Here is a 20,200-nt window from a genome sequence, read left to right as displayed (position 1 = left end):
GCCAACATATTCAACATTCCTCTATCCTTCCATCTTCAGTGTAACACAAAATACTATAGTACAGTCCATACTTTGAGCTGACTCCTGAAGATACAGAGAACTCTTTCAAAATCAATGTTAATGCTCCGCAACTGCTTTAACTCATTCTTGGCCTCGTCCACTGCCCACTTTCCCGCCTGGCTTTTTATAAAAGCCTCAATAAATATTCATGAGACACAATTAGCATAATGAGTTGCTTGTGAATAGAAAGCTGTAAGATGCAATTCTGACTAGTAAGAATTACCATAGAAGTCTTTAATTACATTTTTACTAGTAATAATGAATTTGATGATATCTGCAATGCTATTTCAACCTTGTAAAGATCTTAAAATTACTAGTTCTTACCAAATGTAATAATTTCAGATATCTGTCACTTTAAATTGACGGGTATAAATGTCATTCCGACTAGCCAAAATTTAATGACTACTTGTAATTACAGATTAGAACAGAATTACAGTCTAATTTTGACTAGTCATATTGAATTACAGATATATACGAGTTAAGTAAATCAAGAATAACCTGAAAACCATTTTTTAGTTTTAATATCATTAGACAGCTCTTGAAATAGACTTCAACTGTAGATCTCAACTGTAGATCTCTAAAATCAAAAAAGGGAAGTCAACTGAGACAAAAAAGATTGCAATAACTGAATTCTCTGATACAAGGAATGCTTTTTATATCACTAACATTCAAACTAAACAATATTTATAAATAAAAACACATGCCTATGATAAAACGGAGCATCCCTAGTCAAAACTGCATTAGAAATATCTTAATTTGCACTAGTCAGAGCTGATTTATGACGTTAGAAGCTTTAGGATAAATTGGCTTGCCACTGAACACACTAAAAGAATGTGTTGGCGTTTGGTCAAATGTGAAAAGCACCTAAAATTTATTAAAAAATTCGAATATTTGACATGAATGCAGCATCTTTGCAAAAATCATTATTCAAGCTTCAAAAGTTTGGTAAATGCACAAATCTGTTCTCCCTCACAATTCTGAGATTATTTAGTTAAAGATTAGTCTTTTTTAATATCTGAACCAGGCAGTAATGTTTAAAATTTGGATGTATTTCATTAAAACTTTCAACATTACAGGCCATCTCATGTTTCCAACATTTAATCAATGAATGGCTCCACACGCATCCACAGATGTCTGGGCTAAAGCCGAATATCCACTGACCCCAGAACCGCCCTGAGTAGATCATGTCTTTCTCCGCATCGTTTTTGTGCTGATGTGCCTTTTCTGTCGTATGAGCATCCATGCACTAAATTGCATCCAAATGTCGCGAAAAAGAGGGCAGTGCAATAAGAGCAGTGTGGATGCCGTAATAATCTGCCTGCCTCCGACTCATCAACGCTTAAACAAATCTCTTTACGATAAAACGAGCGTTTATGAGCATTATAGCAACAAAGGCAGCTCGCACAGAATAGACGACGATATGAATCATTGCCTGCTACATTTCAGCAATGCCAACCGGAACAGGACGAAGTAACCGAACGAACAAAGAAGCGAACGAGCACATCCTTTCTCACTTACAGGACGCCGCTACTGTCTCCAAGCCGATTGCATCAGAGGCATTCGGTGTCACTCGCATTAAAAACGGCGTTCTCGAATGAAACTCACCGACAACAAAGCGATGTCTGACAGCTGTCTGGTCTCTTCCGCTCTCCTTTTCCCCACCTCGGGTAATTCTTGTCTTTAGGGCTAAACCGTAAGCTCGACGAATATGTCGTTTTTGCACAGCGACTTCCTGTGATTTGCAACCTCGGGAACAGGTGCAGTGGTGCAGCGAGCCCTTCCGATGCGCACTCCAGTCAAGCTCCAATACGCGAGCACTGCGGTGATGTATTTTAAAGGTGAACGACGAGGATTTGACGGTTTCATCTCCCTCTCTCTTTCTCTCTCTCTCTCTCTCTCTCTCTCTCACTCACTCACACACACACACACACACACCCGGTTCAGCGAGTGTCCTGATCTTATTTCACACTCTCCTCTCTTGAAAGAGACGGGTTTTCTGCTTAGTGCAGATTTGGGGGCAAAATATGCGCACTGAGCAAATGCAGCAGAATCCAATGCCAGAATTGGTGCTTTTCACTCATTGTAAAGGCCGAAATGTTGCTCGAAATGAATAATTCGTTACATTGGTGGGCAACTGCACATCTAATTGAATCGCCAAGATTGGCTTATATATGAGGAATGCACTTGTCAACAGCAGTTAAAACAATCCAGACAGAGATTCAACAGAATCTGTAGTACATTTCGTCGTAATTATGTTGTGCATTTGACACGTTTGGTTATTTGCGCACTGTCTGTTTCCTCTTTCTCATATGGGAAATTACTGAGACCCCATTCTCAGTCCACCGACTCAAGTTTCAGTTTCACTTCCAATTTTCTGACATTTAATTAAAATCTAGTACAGCTTTTTGTTGCTGTTATCATTTCAGATTTTCATATATTTGCACAAAGCTTTTGTTAACCCATTCATGTCCTCTGGTAATGATTGAGCCCTCAGCAAATGCATTTGTTTTGGGCCTTGTCAATTTTTGTGACTGCATTTGGATGTTGATAAAACCACAGTGTTTTTCAGAAAATATATTTTTGATGTCTCATTATGTGCCTTGCATTTTAAACTTTCAGTGGACACCACCGCAAGTCTTTTTGTCATTTATATTTACACTACATAAATCATTTAGGATGCATTATCAAACATCATAAAAATTTCATAGTGTCAATATGGTTATCCTGCAGCCTCTCTGCTTTCTCTTACCTGTTTTCAGTTTCAGGTGCATCACCTGCTAATGTGTTTTTAAATGTTGCGAGTTCATGCATGATTAATTGGTAGCTGAAAATAGATGCAAATATGTTAAAACTTTTTCCATGTTACCCACAACCCCGGCTAGACTACTTAAACTTTTTATAGATGCATAAAAGTTGTTTTAAATTATGTAGTAATGTTATATTTCTTCGAGCGTCTATCAAGAACATATATTATATGTGACCCTGGACCACAAAACCAGTCTGAAATAGCACAAGTATATTTGTATCAATAGCCAAAAATACATTAAAACAAATTCAATTATTGATTTTTCTTTTATGCCAAAAATCATTAGGATATTACGTAAAGATCATGTTCCTTTTTTGTAAATTTCCTACCGTTAATATGCTATATCAGAACTTAATTTTTGATTAGTAATATGCATTGCTAAGAACTTCATTTGGACAACTTTAAAGGCGATTTTCTTAATATTTGGATTTTTTTTGCACCCTCAGATTCCAGATATTCAAATAGTTGTATCTTGGCCAGATATTGTCCTATCCTAACAAACCATACATTAATGGAAAGCTAATTTATAATAAATTTATAATAAAATTGAATCTGGCTATTTAATATTGTTTAGCTGACATTTTTATGAATAAACAGCATTGAACATTATTATTGTCCTGTAATTAAGAGTCTACATATAGATCATTGCTTATTGGGAACTAAAATGCGAACATTTGCATGTTTCTATACAGGAAACAAAGATTAATAGACTTAATTGTCAGATTTAAGATGAAACAACTACCACTCATGTTGCAGGGTCAAAACATTAAGTGGCACTTAACATAATTTATTCACTGGCAAATACACAAGCGCAAACTTAAATCAGCATTACAGGATAATACATGTATTTAATATTACTGCCAAAAGGTGGATTTGGTTAACCTGACCTTTAATGCAAAAACTATTTTTGTATGCATTCATCTAAAAACCATAATGCCTGATACTTTCCTGCGAACTAATTTGTTAACAGACCTTAAAGCCCCTCTAATTATACACACTTTTGATAATCAAAATGAAATATTTAAATGTTTTTTTTTTCGGTACAGACAATTTCTTCATGCCTTAAAATGGCTTGAATGTTACCCTGACCTCATTTAGTATACACAGACTCATGAATATGCTAATAAGCCCCACCTCCACTCAATCACACCTGCTCTACTGAGTTAACTGAAGTAGTAAATGCACATGAAGTTGTAAAATCACAATGGCAAGTATCAATATTTGATTAAAGGAGTAGAGTGAATTATACAGGATCATCTACAAGGCCATGTAGAAGAATCGTAATTGGTATCATGAGCCTTTGCCTTGACTACGTTATCAAACAGCTCATAATGTGTAGTGTAGGTTTATTATGCATTTTTGTTCTCCATGTCCTCACAAATTTGTATGCAGTCACTGTTTTCCCCCTTGTATTTCACATATCCATATTTCAGCAAAAGAGTTATGATTTTGAAAATTGCAATGACCCATTGGGGCCTATGCAAAACACTCAAGTTGCTATGATACCCGGCTTGCTATGATGCCCAGTGTTTCTTACAGTTTTAAATTCCCTGTATGCAGTGAGGGATTAAACAGTGAAAAGGCTTAAAAAGCTTTCAGTCATGAGGGCTTGAATATTGACCTTGTTGAATTCTGATGCACTAAATGGGAGCACATATACTTTATTATGTACTTTATTATACATTATATAAATAATACTTAGATTAAACAGCAGTTGGCAGAGTAAAGGAGAATGTAGTTTTGTTTCAGAGAAACCGTATCCTATGTTTCTTGTCTGACTCTGACCGTCACCATTATTATAGGGTCTGCTTCCTGTTTGACAGGAAATGATGTGATGCCGGCTGACCTTTATGTATGCTGGGAGGATGAAACTGTCATGCCATCCTGCACGGGCTGATAGAACAAGGTGAACTTCCGTTTAGTTCAGTGAGTAATTTCTCTCTACTTTGTTTCCTCCACACTCACGTTTCATAAGTAATTTGAACATAAGCTCTCATATAAAGCTAGTTATTTTTCCTAATTTTTGTTAATAAAATTTGAACAATGTATGTGTATATATTTTGTAGGTCGAATACAAAAAATGCAGATTTAGAAAAGACTAAATTAAGTAGTTTAAATTCTAGTATACAACTATTGAGCTATTTAGGATATATAGTAAGTAGGAAATAAAAGAATTTAGGTAATTGGTTACTACAGCTAATGCTAGACTAAGGCCCTGTTTACTCTATTAACAAGTCTTGTGTGATACAATCACAAGTGGTCAACCAAGACAGACTGCAGTTATCATACATGTCTCAAATAAATCTCCTGTGATCATTAGGGACTGGATTTAGTTTATGCGGGCGTCTCTGATATCTAGAACACAGTTCCCGTAATAATAGGGATCTTCCACAAGACTAAAGAATAACTGAACTCACAAATTTACATGAATTATTCTGTTTAAGCGTTCAAATATTCTTGGTTCTTCTTATCGTGTTTTACTTCCTCCAGCATAACGTCATGTCAGTCTGTCACTGCAAGTTGATATCATACTGAAAAGGGTCTGTGAATTATTTAGCACATATTGATATTTATAAACAACTCATACAGTAGTGAGTTAAATAAAATCAATATTTACAGGCAGCGCTTTTGGTGGATGATAATTTCACTTCTACGCTTAGCCAAAAATGTCAAAAGAGTATAATTTCACCACTTAAAACATCACAAAACCCTGAGTATTAACACATTTGTAGCCCGTTTATGGAATAATAATTTTCTTTATGAAAATTCTGAAAATAATAGAATATACTTAAGTGTGAACTGAATTTAATGTTTTCAGACACTTAAATGCAAGTTAACTGCAATTCAATTAAAATGTATAATGTTTACATTTATATGAAATGCAGTACGTCTGTGTTTTCTGGCCCACTTAAGTAGGACTTAAAGGAGAACTCCACTTCCAGAACAACAATTTACAGATAATTTACTCACCCCCTTGTCATCCAAGATGTTCATGTCTTTCTGTCTGCAGTCGTAAAGAAATTATGTATTTTTCTCCATATAATGGACTTCATTGGTGCCCCGATTTTGAACTTTCAAAATGCAGTTTAAATGCATCTTCAAAGGGCTCTAATCTTATCTAGGGTCTTATCTAGCAAAACGATTGGTCATTTATTTTCTGAAAAATAAACGTGTATACTTTCTAAGCACAAAAGCTCATGTAGCACAGGCTCTGGGATGCACATCCACGATGCTACGAAATAGTAATGGGTCATTCTTCAACGATTCTTTCATTTTGAAGGAATCTTCAATGTGACTTGGGAAGAACGAGTCGTCTTGGGGAGTGATTCGTTCAGTCGCACATGTGCAACATCCTATTAGGTTCTGTACTGGAACTAGTTCACCTCTTTCTGAAGACAGAAAGACATGAACATCTTGGATGACAAAGGGGTGAGTAAATTATTTGTAAATTGTTGTTCTGGAAGTGGAGTTCTTCTTTAAGTACATATTTACATGTAATTTCATAATTACTTCTGTCATTGAAATGGGCTTAAATTGTACTGCTGAATATATCGACAAGCATTTATGATGAGCTAAAATATACTTTAATGTAATTTCTATTAAAGCTTGTATGTCAAGTTTTGAAATACATTTGTACTTAAAGCTGCAAGCAGTGCTGAATGGGCCTGGGCCTACCACCACCCGGTGGCTTTAGGAAAACCGTGAACGGTGGGCAGTATGCATTTAAAGTGATAACTATAGAAGGAATATGTCAGTCATTTATATGTGCCAAACTTCCTGTTCCAGATGGTGGTGCTACGACTATAACTGGATATTGGCATGTAGATGTCTTTGGGCAAGCACTTTTATAAAATGTGAAGTTTGGTGCAGATTGGACATTGCATCTTTAAATTAATGTAAAACAAGTAATTTCCTGTTGTTTATCCTGTTGATTATAACAGAATTTTGGACTTCAGATGTGTTCAGGCCTAGATTCTTATCGAACATGTGAAGTTTGGGGCAGATTGGACATTGTATGACTGAGCTACAGCACCTTCTATTCCCATGGCGAAACAGTGGTCGCCACGGACACGCCCTTTAACGAAAACTCAAGATCTTTACAACTTAACACTGCAAAGGCCTTTAGACTGACCAAATATAATGCTGATGTCATTAAATCTCTATGAGGAGCTCAGTAGAGCTAAAAACATGCCACTTCCTGTTGCCAGCAGGTGGTGCTGTAGCTAAAACTGAATATGTGTTCAGGACAGGACTCTTACTGAACATGTGAATTTTGGTGCAGATTGAACATCGTATGCCGGGATTATAACAACTTCCTGTTTCATGGTGAAACATCGAAGTTTGTTAGGCCGCCATGAACACAGTTCAACGAAAGGTCAAGATCTTCGCAACTTAGCGTCACAAAGGGCTTTAGATTGCACTGACCAAATTTGGTGTCAATCTGTTTAAATCTCTAGGAGGAGTTTGTTAAAGTACGACGCCTGAAAATTGGAAAATGGCACAAAACTTGCCAAGAAAATTAAAAATAACAGACTTCCTGTTGGGTTTCGGACTTCATACCAGGGGACTTTTTTGTAGGTATTGGTGTGTTACATGTGTCTGCCAAATTTCATACATGTATGTGAAACATAGCTCGAGGGGCATTTTGTTAAAAATGTATAGGTGGCGCTATCAAGCCATTTTGACACACCCACTCCTGAAACTCATGCCAAAAGTGGTGAAAATTTACATCTGATATGTGTGCAGTTTCATAAGTTTTTTGAGCATGTTTAGGCTCTCAAAAATGCAATTCACTGTGGAGGAGAAGAAGAAGAATCTGAGAAATTCCAATAGGGTCCTCGCACCACCGGTGAAGTAGCAATTTAATACATTTGAAAGAAAATAACGGTTGCACTTTATTTTATAATACATGCACTTACATGTACTGTACTTACAGTGTACCTACCTAAGAAAGTTCTGGTAATATAAGGTAACTACATGGGGTAGGGTTAGGTTTAGAGTTGGTACCCAGTTATTGCAATTACTATAATATATGCATAGTATGCGCTTGAGGAACAGGCCTATAAAATAAAGTGCTACCAAAATAACTTTAAAATGTAAAACTGAATAGCACTACAGTTGTTAATCAAGTTGATGGATGATAATCAAGTACTTTACATATACATTAGTATGTTACCCAACAAATCAAAGTAAGTGTACTTCTATAAAACACAATGAAAGATTACGATTATTTAACCATAATTAGTTAAAATGCACTTTAAATAAAACTTTTAATTTCATATACTGGAAAGTTCACTGTTTAAAAGTGTACTTAAGAAACATGGGGCCCTATTTTAATGATCTAAGTGCATGGTCTAAAATGCACAACGCAAGTGCACTTTGGGTGTGTCCGAACCCACTTTTGCTAGTTTAATGATGGGAAAAATGGTTGGCGCTCCTGGCGCATAGTCCAAAAGCGTTGTACCTATCCTCTTAATGAGCTATGGGTGTGTTTTGGGCATAACGTGAAAAATCAATCAGAGTCTCATCTCTCATTCCCTTTAAGAGCCAGTTGTGTTTGCGCCATGGCAGATTCGCTATTGCATGGCGAAATTTGCAAGAGCAATTACTGAACGCTTCTCTAGAGAGGAAACGCATCTGCTCGTGCACGAGGTTAAAAGCCCCCTGACAATAACACACAGTAATAATCTTTCACATTGTAATCCTTTTATTTTTAATATCTGCCATGTTTGTGTGCAACTGTGCATTCCTTTGTGTGTAATAAGCAGAGTGAATGCACGTTGTGCACCCGCCTGTAGGCGCATATTACTAACGCATCCTTTAAATAAATAAAAAAATACTGCACTATTGACTTTAGACCAGGTTTTAGTCGGTCAATGGCGTAGTCTATTTCAGTTGTCTCAAAATAGCAACGCGCCAACAATGCGCTTGAACACACGTCGTTTTCAGACCAACACGCCCATGGGCGCACAAATGGGCGAAAATGTATTTACTATTTAAACAACGTACCGCAGGACGTGAAAATGATAACTATGTTGGGCTGAAACTGGCATAAAACACTTGCATTGCACCTGGCGCGTATTGCACTGGGTGTATGATAGGGCCCACAGAGATTAATGTTATCAGTGTTGGGTGTAATGCATTACACGAGTAGCTAGTAAAGTAACACATTACAATATTAATTTACAAGAACATATCTGATTTACTCTTTCAAATAAGTAATGCCTGTTACTTTGTTTTTACATTTATTGACTCAGAATATGATGCAACCCTGCATTAATTAAGTGTTAAATATTACAAATATTTTACGTATTTAATCACCTTTTTTTAACCAATGTCTTTACTGCTGACCCTCGATGATCCAGTTCAAGCAAAAGCAAAAATGACTTTAGATAAACATAACATTTGTGTTTCTTTATTATTGCTGAAGAATGTTGAACCGTCTTCTCTTGCGTCCTATTCTTCATGCAATCCAGAATGGCAGCACAACTGAAAGGTTTGTTTGAGCTGCACCCTCTACTGTACAGACATGAATTTACATTTCCTGCAGCATGAGGCATATTCATTTCACTTTTGGTGTGAAAGGGCATTTGCATTTGCCAAAAACAGAACTTTTTTATATTAAAAACAAACAAGCAAGCCCAGCCCAGATTTAAAAAGTAATGCAACATACATAACAAGTAACTAGGTAATGTAATTGGTCATTTTAAACTTCTAAGATCTGAAGTACACTACAAGTGCACATTTAAGTACACTTTTTCAACAGTCCAGAAATGGTGCATTAGACTTGTGTCTCACATTTCTCTGCGCTTTGGCTGCCCCATGTTCCCCTAATGTGGTACTTGTGCAAGGTCACCCCAGTGCTTGAAGCAACACTATTTTTAGCATGTGACACTGAACACTAAATAAAAAATAAATGCCACTTTATGTTCAGTGTCAAAAAACGGCTGTTCGACAAAAATAGCAGACGACTGATTAATCGTAAACACGGAAGGACATAATTTGGTTATTCATGAAACCATCAGACCACATTCAGCACATGCTTAAAAAGTCATAGATTTTTGCTCCACCTGCAATGCAAACTTTAGCTCAAAAACAAAACCTCAAGCAGGAAGTTTAGAGCTTGATTCATGACGGTGAAATGAAACAGTCTTGTCAGTGTGACATGTTTTCATGTGAAAATGTTGACAGTTAGGAGACAAAAGCAGACGTCATACTGAAGAAGTTCAAAGCAACAAAATAGACACTTTTTTTTTTTTAGAGAGATGTTGAACTGTTGGCTGCATTTGAAACAGCAGGTGTTTTATGAGTTGTGTGTTTGTATGACACATGAAGGGGAAGAGGAACTTGTATGACAAAACAACGCAAAGGGAATTAAGTTGAGTAATTCAAATGAGAGTATTTTATTCCTTGTGCTTCTATTATTTGAATGTTTTCTATGTGTTCTCCAGGTGACTCACTTTATCTATAGATCAATTTCCTGCACGTATGTACACGGTTCTTCCTGTATTATTAACAACTTGTGTGTATATGGGTTTATTAATACGAAATTTCCCCTTTTGGAGCAGTCTGATAATACTTCATGCCTGTAAAAGGTACAGCACAAGTCAAAAGGTTGAGATAATTAGGGGTAAAAGTTTGAGTTTGCCTAATATATGTGTGTGTACTGTGTGTAATTATTATGTATATATAAATACACACACATCCATGTATGCACTTAAGAAATATTTACAAGTATATGTATTTATTATAATTTTTATATAGTTTATGTTATATGTTATATGTTATATTCTCTTAAATATATACATCAATTTGTGTGTATTTATACATACATTATAATTACACACAGTACACACATTTATTGGACAAACAAATATTTTAATATTTATTTCTGTGACCAAAGCTGAATTTTCAGCATAATTACTCCAGTTTTTAGTGTCACATGATCCATCAGAAATCATAATATGCTGATTTGCTACTCATTTTATTAAATAAATGCAGCCTTGGTGAGCACGAGAGACTTCTTTCAGTAACATTAAATTAAATTGCCATTATTCCTAACTTTTGACTGCTAGTATAAATATTTTAATTTTACAAATGCAAAACTTTTTTTTTTTAAAGTAGGGATCTATATCTAATTATATCAAATTAGTTTAATATAAAAACAACTGGGGTCTGTAGCATGTCCTCATTAATGTGTATGTATGCATTTATGTTCAAAACCTCTACACATTGCCCGAGTGGGCAGGAAGAACAACTGTTGCAATGAAAGAGACAGAGCGAGACACACTCACACAAAGAAAGATAGTGAGAATCCTTCCCTCCATCACTACATCCATTATACTTCTGTCACACTGTCCACTCTGTCCATACTGATGTCTCTGCACCTGCGCCTGCTTCAGAGTCTTTCACCATCCTCCTTTTCCTGCTTTACATTCTCCTCCCATCTCACTAACTTTTTTTCCCACTTTCAACTAATGTAAACATATAAACTCTTAAAAATAAAGATCCCAAAACAGGGGATGCCACAGAAGAACCATTTTGGGTTCCTCAAAGAACCTTTAAGTAAACAGTTCTTAATGTGAAGAAGATTTTAGTATTCTAAAGATGGTTTTGCCAACATAAGGAACCCAAATAAGATTCCATAGATGTTAAAGGTTCTTCATAGAAGCATCAATGCCAAATAAATAACCTTCATATTGTGTATGAAGGTTAGTGTGTATATCATAATAAATTCCTAAAGAATTACATACTTTAATAATAGTATGGAAGTGTCTTTTTGTTGTTTTTGTAAGTTGCATGTCTAAAAGTACATGTAATTTACCTGCTGAAAATAGTGCATCAGGTGTTACACACTTTTAGCTTGTGAATATCAACTAGGCCATGCAGAAATTGCTTGATATGACCTTCCTAGAGTGCCCATTCTCTTGACCTAATTAATATTAATGAACCTGGGTGAGCTGAGCCCTGGGCTCAGTTCTTCTAATATCAATCAGTTAGGTTCAGGTTTCATAGATTTGCTCGTTTCAAGGAGTTTAGAGAGAGTCTGACAAGAACAAATTTAAACAATTTACACAATAAGCATAAGAAACTAAACAAAATAGCGCGAATATGCAGCATCAAATTAAAACAGCGCATCCTGTTTATCTCTCTCATGTTTAGAGTCTTAAAGATCAGACGAATTAGACATCGGTCTGTTCATCTGGAAGATATCTACTGTGTACAAACACTTGAGAAACATCACACATTCCAAATCATTAACACAGACATTTTCTAAATGTTAAATGAAATGTGTAAACAGGGGTGTGTAAACAATCTTAAAAAAGGTGAAATCTCACCAGCTTCTCTACACAATATAACACTTTTTAAAGGAATTAATATGCATATTTAATCTGTACCCTAACAACTAACTGTTTTAGGATCAGTCATCAGTTAAGTATTTATTGTAACAGAATTAAGTTAGAATGCATGAAAGCACTGTCTAATTATTGTTTTTGTCCTGCATATTTTTCATATTCAAGAGAACAGAAATATGGACTGGTGGCGTTGCTTGCGGCATGAATTGGTTATTCAATGTTTCTGTGAACAACAACAACAACAACAAAAATCTCTCTCTCTATATAAAATAATAATAATATTTTTTAATAATGAGGTTCAAAATTAAGAAGATGCTGAAAGTAACTTAAATATAATTTAAGTACGTAATGTCAATTTGCCATTTTTTATGGTTTGCCTTAAGCACTGTTGCAGTTTTGAAAGCTATGTTTTAATCTATTAAATTTTATAAATCATGTTGCATTTGACCAGAGTGATTTGCTGAAAACAAAACGTGGCCGGTGAAAGGTAATTACTAGCAGTGTTGGACATGTTACTTTAAAAAAACTTACTAGTTACTTCTCACAAAAAGTAACTGAGTTAGTAACTACTCAGTTACATCATTATAAAAGTAACTAATTACCAGGGACAGTATTACTTTAAAAAAAAAAAAAAGTTCAAATATGTCATATAACTTGGATGCCTCTAATATTAAATATGTTAAATGAATTTTTAGTTTAGTCATGGCACAGTTCCTTTTTAAATGTCTAAAAATACATTTAGCATCAGTCAGTCAAGCACTGTAATATGACATTATGATAATTTAGCATTGAACTTTAGTAATTAGAACTTTAGAATAACCATGTATGAATGCATATTTGTCATGATGACTGAACTTAGGACTGGTGGTGGTGCTTAAGATATTGTTTGTAAAGTGTTTCTATAAAGAAAAATGGGGAAAAAAACTAAAAATAATACTAAAACTACAACGAATTAAACCACTAATAACAATATAAAACACACTAAGGATCAATGAGCTGCTGGGTTCATGAATATTAATCAACTCGTCTGCATTCGCTCAAACTGATTTGCTGAAATCAGAACAGGGACAATAATAGGTGAGCGCCAGCCAATGAGATTGCCGTTTGCGAATTAGTTCCGCCTACTACCGGAGAAACTGACAGTTCTTAAAAGCTGAAGAATTCCAAAGGAACTCCATTATTTTGGCAGGAAAATACAACAAAGAATATGTTTTACATGTAGCGCGTCGATTCTGCATGATATATAAGACTCTCTCACTCTGTATCTTTTTTGCATGTGTGTGAGACAAAGCGACAGCTATTTGTGTGCCTTCACACTAGAGTTTTACGGTTTGTCAAATACAGGTACGCTGCGCATCCATTCAGATAAACTGAAAAATAAAACTATAATAATATTATAATAAATTATAGTAATGCCGCATTTTATTGTCAGTAGCGGCGTTGTAACGGGGGAAATAGTAATTCGTTTGATTACTCGTTAGTAACGCCGTTTATTTATAACGCCGTTATTCCCGTCACTGATTAGTCAATGAGATTGACACTTGCATGTTAGTCCAATTCATCATCTTTGTGCATCATCTTTGTCTTGCATGGATATACTGTCTTTATTAAACAAAATAAACGTACTGAAACACTGAAGTAACATGGGGGAGAGGGTATTAAGTCATTTTTTTAAAAAAAGGCAGTGTCCAACCTTACAACCCAACATAATTTTATGAAGTGACTATTTGCTAGAAAATATAAATCTATGCTAGATTTGATTTGCTCGAAAATGTGCAATTAAAAAAAAAAAGTGAGCATAAAAGTTTACCCCTAGCTATTAGTTGGGCATCAGTGGATTGCATGAAAACTAAAGAGTTAATATTCACCAAAACTTTAAATAATTCTGAATGACCATGAGATTGTGTTGAAACGTCTCCCTCAATTATAATGGTTGTTACATCCTTGCCTGCAAGTGAGTTGCATGCGAAAGCCTCCTTAAATATTGTTATGTGTATTACCACTTGGTTCTGTTTGCACAAATATCCTTAAATCACCCACAATATGTTTATGCCACAAACTTTGCATGCAATTTGTTAGACTGTGCAAGCAAATTAGTACCTTTAATATAATCACTGCCTAAATATGCTAGAACCAGCCAGATGGAGTCTAATGCATGATCAGACAACAACAAAAAAAAAAAAACAACTATTATAAAAGCATCTTGAAATGAAGTTTTAATACACTACAGACATATAATTATTGCTATTTTACTGTAAAACATGCTTTTCCTCTTAGTCACAGCAACAGATACCCCTGCATCCATCACGTCCAATCAAACCCGTCAGTATTTAAATGTCTGGAGACTATTGAAAGGCCTCTTATCAGATCTCAGACCGACCAAATCTTAACTCAAACAATCAAGCAATTGTCAGATGGCCAGACAGAATTAAACAGAAACGGTGCACAAATGTCCTCTTTGTGTGCCCACAGTTGTGTGTGAGAGCGTCCGTTTAAGATGTTTTTGCTTTCCTCACCACAGAAGAACATTCACACAGCTCTAACGGCTCCTCAACCATTTATGTTTTATTGTGATGTCTGACATCATACAACATACTGTTAAATGATGAGAGCATTTGTCCCAATTGAGTCAATCCTCAGACATCTTATGTGATATAGCTGACAGACATTGCTGCATTGTTATCGCTGTTAAACACACTCTATATGAATGAAAAATGCTACTTCTGCAAAATGCAATCAGCCAAAAATGTGTGCTTATTAAAAAAGGGCAGCTAATGGCTGGCATAATGGTAGTATAGTATAATCTAGGCTATGGGATGATTAAAAGGGTTAGAACAGAGTTCACACTTTTTTCCTCTCTTCTTTTCCATTTCGTGAATAATGTCTCCTGATTATTTTCAGTCAGTGCCTTTAAAATTCATTGCTTAATCCCTAAGGATTCTCAGTATAACAATGTAATACAACCCAACTTCTCTTAGATTCCTGTAATTATCACAGACTAGTCTAACATTTCTAAGATATATCACAAAACAAATTACAAGTCACACAAACAGCTACTTAAGCACGTGATATTATGTCACAGGCACCAAAATAATCATGTAATAAGAGTTTACAGTGCAAATGTGCACAATAATATCCATATATCAATGAAACACAACAAATTACCAAATTAGACACATTTTACAGATCTGTCGCTTAGGGATAAAGACACAAACATTGCTTTTCTCTTTACAAGATGTTAATTGATGGACTGGAGTGGTGTGGATTACTTGTGGATTGTTGTGATGTTTTATCAGCTGTTTGGACTCTCATTCTGACGGCACCCATTGACTGCAGATGATCTATTGGTGAGGAAGTGATGGAATGCTACATTTCTCCAAATCTGATGAAGAAACAACTCATCTTCAGTTTGGATGCCCTGAGGGTGAGTAAATACTCAGCAAGTTTTAATTATGGATGAACTATTCCTTTAATTCTGTGAATTAAATACTGCTAAATTGATGCTTTAGAATTAAATACTTATATATTAATGCATTAGACGATGCCACTATGTCAAAATTGTATGTTTTACTAAATGCATGCATGATAGAATCACATTTGATATAAACTACATACAAATACTCATGAGATCATATTGCCTAGACAGTGTGGGATATTTTTATGGCCTGTCTAGTGATAATGGGATCTGTCTCTCTCACTAGCTCTTACAGGGTATATAGAGCATTAGGACATGCATCTCCATCAACACAGCTTCCCATCAATTGGGTCAAAGCATTTAATATTTAAGTGTGCCATTTTTACATTACACTCTATGTTTAGCTTCTTGCGTATAAGAGCAGGTCGGAGTAAGATTAATGGAATAAAAGAAAAAATACTGAATGCATTCATCCATTTTTTTTGGCTTTTTTCTAGCTGTGCTGAATAATGTGTTATTATAAGAAATCTTCTCATCCTTACCTGTCATATGTCTGAGCAAAGAAGCTTGTTTGTCCTTGCCAAATTGATCATTACATGTTTGTTGAGTTTCAACATTGGTCCATTGGTTTGTGCACTTCTTAGCTTTTCTTTGATAGAGTTTCTCACACAGCCGTTGGTGTTTGTGGCATTAAGCTTGGAGTTTCCCACAGACACTCACAGCACTTCTGCTGATTTTTGACCCTTTGCACCAGAGAAATGCATGTGCTAATTTTGTATGCTCTTCTTTCTTGCATTATCTTAGATGAAATCTTTAGTAAAAAATTAAAAGATTTAAAATGCATTTATTTTACATTAAGCATAGTTCAAGTCTATTAACATATTTACTAAGATATCGTTCGAGACTTGCTGACATAAAAACTGTAATAAAACTTTATTTGGAGTACTACTTGTGCACATGCACATTTCTTAATATTAAGCCTAAAATATGTTTTAATGTCACTACTGATGAGAATTGTGTGTCTTTAAATGCAAAATATTTAAAGTGTACCTAAAGTATACCTGCAATAGTTCCACTTTAGCACAATCAGATATACTTAAGTATATCTTTAGTTGGACTTCAGCACTACTTCTGCACAATTAAAGTGCATTAAGTACAAAATTAGTAATTCCAATTTGGCAGACTTTAAATATGCCAGTTTAGTATACTGAAAGTGGAATTGCAGGGTATTTTTGTGAATTACATAACATGTAATCACCTCTGATTTTAAAAAACTGATGTGGGAAATGTTATATGATTCACTGAAGAAGGCTTCTTGCCGAAATGTCTGAATGCTCTGTTGCTAAATAATAAATAGTAAATTATCAAGAAGATTGAGCGAGTGTGGATCCTTTACTTAAATCTAAGTACATAACATGTAAATGTATTTGTAGAATACTTAGCATGAAATACTTTTATTTTAAATACATTTTAGTATACTGACTCATTTGCTTGAGAAATCTTTATATTTCATCAGAAAATATACTGTACGTCTCATGTTTCTATACATGCAGTCTGTAATGTGTATAAGTACACATACAATGGCAAAGTAATCTCATGTATTCATATTTATTTTACATAAAATGTGTTTCTAACACACGTACATTTACGTATGTTTGCACAGACACTAAAGCATACAATACTGACAGGTTTATTTGTCAGTCAGGTTTATTTTGTGGTCAATATGTCAATATTATATATGACAAAGACAACAAATAAACTTTACAGGCCCTCGAATCCTTATTTAATCACTGAATATTTAATAAATGGATTTAATCGGTTAATTCTGTTGTATTTAATATAATTTCAAGTTTGCAACATTTTATTCTGTTCTGCGCAAAATGTTACATTTATATGACTGTTTCAATTTACGTCGTTTAAAACAAAACAACACTTTAAAATATTGGCATAAATAAAATTTCTGTAATTTTTCACCATTTTTTTCATTCATTCATTCTGAATGTCACACATCATCTCGTACTACTTTAATACTGCTTTTTTTATAATTTCATGAATTACTGTGATTACACTTGTCAGTCTGTTACGTTTTTCTGTATACTGTATATTTTTATGAAATGGTAAGGTTTGGTTTAAAGATTATCTACATAACTAGATACTGTAACTAAAATTATAGTCACTGTATGTTTTTCTGCCAGTTTTATTATTTAGATTGGTAGGGTATATCTATATACAGTTAAATAAAATGCTATTTAAAAGTCTATATGATATAATTGATTCATAATTTTTTAATATGTTCTTAATACTTCTTACATTTCAGATTCTGTCAGTATGTCCATATTGTTTGCATATTCCCAAATGTACAAAAATGTATGTTTTGTATCTGTTACTTATGAAATTGCATGTAAAGATGTATTTAGTTGGTCAAAAAAACCCCGCATAACATGAAATTAAAGACAAAACAATCAGTTCATGCTTCTATTAAAGTATTATTTCCATAATAATAAAATTTTTTTATGAGTGTAGAGTGTGTCGTAATATGCTCTAATATATCTGAAGTATGTTCAGCCTCACATAGATGTTTATGAGTAATGATTTTCACCAGAGTCAAACCTCAGGCCAAAAACAATCAAATGAACCCAACAAGCGCATGTGTTACTGAGGTAACTGTGAGGGTGAAAAAAAGACATCATCAGACCACAGGCGAATAAATGCGGCAAAGTGCAAGATGCCGTTTTGCAGTTCCGCACATTACCATCAGTTTCACAGGGTCAAGTGCTGCCGTCAAAAGCCGTGCAGTCGTACCCTTTGTTGTGCATGCTTACGTAAGATATCTCTGCTCTTCCTATTCTTATTCCACTCCCTCCGTTCTCATCTATTATCAACGTATCCCTAGAGCCCGGAGAACAACCCTTCCCCCCATCCTAAATGAGAGAGATTGATAGAGACACTACAGTGCATCTTGCATTTCCCTTGCCACCTTGAACACCACCAGCAGCAGCAGCAGCAGCAGCAGAGCTTGCGGAAATAACTTCAGTTCAAATCATCTGTGAACAACTTCACAATTTTACAAATTCCATAAAGAAATCCTTACCTTTTTAAATCGGATTTTCTTTGCTCATTCCCTCATAGTCTTTGTCTCCATCTCCTCTGTCTGTCTGTCTTCATCTAGTGCACATCCTCAGCAAAGGTCTGCGGTGGCTGGGCGTCTGTGTGTGCGTCTGGTTGCGTGTGCATGTATGCGAATGCAAGCCAGCAATGACGTGCAGACGTGTGAAGCTAGCAGAGCACAGTTTCAACCTCAGACATCACTTCCTCTGCTTCACAATGTGTTTCCCTTTACTGTGTTGACACATCCTCTTCTCTGCCTCTCTTTTACTTGTGTCCTCCACACAAACTGCACATGCAAACGCAGAATGGGCATGTGCACTGAAAGGAATGGCGTAGAAACAATTTTCATTTAGAAATTGCTACATTTCACAATTGTCATTGAATTATACACTGAAATAGTATTTAAAAAAAAATAATAAAATCATTGATCTTACCTTCCAGATTTCATCTCAGCTCCACATAAACGTCCTCATCTCTTCTCCTCACACCAGCATTTTTGTGATCACCCTGCTCTCTATTTGCTTTACCCAAATGTATCAACGGCAAAATGCAATCCACCCTTGACAGCTTGCTGTAAGCAGCTCACATCGTGCTGTTACAGGGGCAGGTTGAATTGCTCTCTGTCTTTTTCTGCCCCTCTAGCATGCTGTCTTTAATACCCATTCACATCAAACTAAAGCCGGCCCCTTCCTCCGCCCCGCATACGCTACTGCTCTCCACCCCCTCCTGTCTTTTCTCTCCTTCACCCTTTTGCTTGGCTCTCTCTTGCCCTCTGGCTCCTCAGCCTCCTCCTCACTGTAGCTACAGTAATCCTTTTTCTAGACTAATATATGGATGATTAAAGACTGGATTCATATGGAGTAGAAATAAACATCTCAAAAGGGGGTTTTGAAGTGATGCTATTTTGGTTTCCTGTGGTTTTCCTAAATGTGAAGAACATTTTATTCATCTAAAGATACTTTTTATACTATGAACAACATTTTGTGCAATGGAAAGATTCTATGAATATTACAGGTTTTACATGAAACCATCAATTCCGATTAAGAACATTTTGGTTTTTACGTGTATGTCCAATTCTCAGAATTGTGTGTTTGTGCATAGGGAAATGGCGTGTGAATGCACGTACATGTGTGTGTGTGCATAAGCCTAAACACTCCTGACTCATGTCGGCACACGGTCATTCTTTTGAGATGTACTATAATGAGCAGGATTGGGAGTGGCTCTCCACTAGATTCAATATTACAGATAGAGGACTCTCCTATGGCTTGGCCATCTGGCAGCAGAATGTGGGGTGACCCTCCCTGATACTAACCCAACACCACGGATGTAGGGGAGGAGTGATTTGGGGGGGTTGGTCGATGTGTTCCACACACACACACACACACAAAGCCTTTTGTGCTTGACTCCCAAATGACAATATTACTGTGAGTCAGGAAAGTATGAGTTGGTTCTATT

General features: G+C 35.5%; 1 protein-coding gene across 5 annotated transcripts in view; it reads right to left on the bottom strand.

Moving 5' to 3' along the window:
* Positions 1-19,399, bottom strand: part of zmp:0000001168 (signal-induced proliferation-associated 1-like protein 2) — a 262,196-nt gene extending 242,797 nt beyond the window's left edge. For 4 of the 5 annotated variants that reach the window (XR_007828080.1, XM_051114678.1, XM_051114680.1 and 1 more), the window contains exons 1-2: positions 19,180-19,399; positions 18,729-19,063 (exon numbers count right to left, since the gene is read on the bottom strand). The gene's annotated coding sequence lies outside the window, so the exon portion shown is untranslated. Of the gene's footprint in view, positions 1-1,665; positions 1,861-18,728; positions 19,064-19,179 lie in introns of those variants that run through there. The other variant, XM_051114679.1, reaches the window with a different exon arrangement.
* Between the last annotated feature and the right edge of the window lie 801 nt (positions 19,400-20,200).

This window comes from Labeo rohita, chromosome 7, assembly GCF_022985175.1.
Source record: "Labeo rohita strain BAU-BD-2019 chromosome 7, IGBB_LRoh.1.0, whole genome shotgun sequence".
NCBI classification, from domain to species: Eukaryota; Metazoa; Chordata; class Actinopteri; order Cypriniformes; family Cyprinidae; genus Labeo; species Labeo rohita.
The sequence above is the reverse complement of the archived record's forward strand: the minus strand, read 5'-3'. Positions and strand labels throughout refer to the sequence as shown.